Source organism: Pteropus vampyrus, unplaced genomic scaffold (genome assembly GCF_000151845.1).
Source record: "Pteropus vampyrus isolate Shadow unplaced genomic scaffold, Pvam_2.0 Scaffold137, whole genome shotgun sequence".
Lineage (NCBI taxonomy): Eukaryota > Metazoa > Chordata > Mammalia > Chiroptera > Pteropodidae > Pteropus > Pteropus vampyrus.
Window position 1 is genome coordinate 4954278 of NW_011888918.1, and position 2771 is coordinate 4957048.

At 42.0% G+C, this 2771-nt stretch overlaps 1 pseudogene; it reads left to right on the forward strand.

Annotated features, from left to right (window-relative positions):
* Nucleotides 1-2000, forward strand: part of LOC111744541 — a 4244-nt pseudogene extending 2244 nt beyond the window's left edge.
* The last annotated feature ends 771 nt before the right edge of the window (nucleotides 2001-2771 follow it).

Sequence of the window (2771 nt, forward strand, 5' to 3'; positions counted from 1 at the left end):
AAGCACTCTCTATCCAGATTCTGTCCTCTATGATTTTCAGGGATTCCAAGAGCGATAATCCAGTCGTTTTCTTCTGTAGTCTGGGGGCAGGAAGGTTAGGAAGGAAGAGGTCTGAGAGGATAGGAGGGTGACTGGCAGAGGAAGGCTAGGAATTAGATCAAGATTTTAAAAATGTGGTCTAAATGTAATTTCTAGGGTACAATTGCATGCTCAAGAAAACTACATTATTGTAAGAATGAACTATGACCTTAAAAATGTCTTGATCATTCTTATGTTGTTCTGAATCACATATATAGATATAAATTTTAAATAGTAATAATTTCATATGGTTTAAGAATTTTTCGAAAACTATACAGTTAAAGCCTCCTTCCACATCTATCCTCTTTTGCGTTTCCCTTCCCCTGTCCTTATAGTTAACCGCTTTTAGTTTCTTTCCAGTGTAGTTTTCCAGTATACTTATACAAAAATAAAAATGTATTTATAATTTCTCACCCTTTGTGCACAAAAGGTAGCATATTATGTACTCGGTTCAGTAGTTTGCTTTTCAGTTAATATCATCCTGAAGATATTCCCATGTCGTTAAGTGCAGTCTTTCCTCATACTCATGTTCCACAGCATTTTCTTGTGGGAAGTAGGTGTTTTTAGTCCCTGTACATGGACAATTTGCACATTCAGAAATTTTATCAATGTGTTTTGAGTTTATAGTGTTCTAGGGACCTGTGTTATTTATTTCCATCCTCCTCTTTTTCACTGTTCATACTCAGGAACTCCCACGACATGGCACCTTTTCACTTGATGTCTCCCGCAGTCCCGAGTTCTTGCCTTAACTCAGCACGTGTTATCTAACTGCCTGCTGAATATCTCCATTTGGATGGTCCACAGCTGGTCCATGCCCCAGGCACCAGTCACATGTAGCTATTTAAATTTAAATGAATTAAAATAAAATTCAATTCTTCAGTCAGACTAGCTGAATTCAAGTCTCAATGGCTACATGTGCCTAGTAACTACCATAGTGGACAGAGCAGGTAATGAACATTTTGTCACTGCAGAAAGTTCTGTTGGAGACTGTTGGTCCACGGAAACCTCAGCTTCACGTTTTCAAAGCTTAACTACTTACCAATTCTCCTCTCATGCGGTAGTTGTTACTTGTCTAGTTCCCCCATTAGACTGTTAACTTGAAGGGCAGAGATTGTGACTTTGTTTATCCCTCATGCCTACCTAAGTACAGTGCTAAGGATCTCATACTCAATGAATATGGAATGAAAAACTGATGAGGAAACTAAGCTTCATAACATAAGGTTGTAATTAGTACATGGCCAAGCTGTTATTTGAACTGAGATTGTTTAACTCCCCTGTAAGGTCATAGGGCATGACTTATGTTAACTTTCATTTTAAAAATATTGTATCAGGGTTTCTAGCTCTGGCCCTGGGCGCAGTAGCCGTCGCGATGCCAATGACCAAGAAGAACCAGATTGTCATTTATGAACTCCTTTTTAAAAAGAGAGTGATGGTAGTTAAGAAGGATGTCACATGCCTAAACACTCCAAGCTGGCAGACAAGAATGTGCCTAATCTTCACATCATGAAGGCCATGCAGTCTCTCAAATCACAAGCATTGTAAAGGAAGTTTTCCTGGTGACATTTCTGCTGGTACCGTAACAAGAAGGGTATCCAGTATCTCCGTGATTACCTCCACCTGCCCCTTTGATTACCTCATGCCTGCTGCCACTTTGTGCTCCAGCTGGCCTGAGACTGGCAGGCCGAGGCCCAAAGGTCTGGAGGGTAAGCAACCTGTAAGACTCACAGGAGGGTAAGCTGACAGAGAAACCTACAGAGTGCTGTGTCCCCTGGTGTCAACGAGACGGCAGAGGCTGGGGCTGGGTCAGCAACTGATTTCCAGTTTAGAGGTGGATTTGGTCATGGACATGGCCAACCACCTAAGTAGAGTTGGAGAGATTATTTTGTGTTGAATAAACTTGTGGCCAGAAAATTAAAAAAAAACATATTGTATCACGGTTAATGAAAATGAAAATTTTAACTTAAGTAATCCTTTCGTCCTGTAGGTGCCAGGCCCAGCTGGTCCAAGGTCCGGCTGTGATCCAGGCTCGCGGCTAAGAATAAGACCCTGAATTTAGAATGTTACATTAGTGGAGTAGGGCGCCTGCACCTAAAATATGTAAACATATTTCAGCTTATTGTGTCATGCATGTGTAGCTGAATGGCCAGTATTGTACTCTGATATGTGTGGAGCCATCCGAACCCCTGGAGAACAGAAGAGGAGCACAAGAAGTGCACGTACTACTGGGCTGCCCCCCCAATAGAACTGCGCTTCACACAATAAAGTTGGTGCCTGCCGTTTCATTCTCATGTAGGCCTTTTATGCATTCTTCTTACTGGGCGTCTCACCATCGAACCTTCCCTTCTCAATCAGCTCGGTGCTGATACCTCCATTATGATTTTTTTAAAAGGAAGATCCTAGATATCTGACCCTAAAGACCACCTAGGAACTACAGAGAAACTCTGAGAATCATGTGGAGAAGGCTTCAACTGCTGGGCTCTGGAAACCAACAGTTCTGTTTCAGTCTGGAAATATATTGTATTAGTTTGCTAGGGCTGCCATAACAAAATACCACAGATCGGGTGGGTTAGACAGAAATTTATCTGCCTAGAAGTCCAGGATCAAGATGTTGGCAGCTTTGGTTTCTTCAGAGGCTTCTGTCATGGGCTTGTAGATGGCCCTCTTCTGGGTCAACTGGTCTTTGTGAGTTGTCT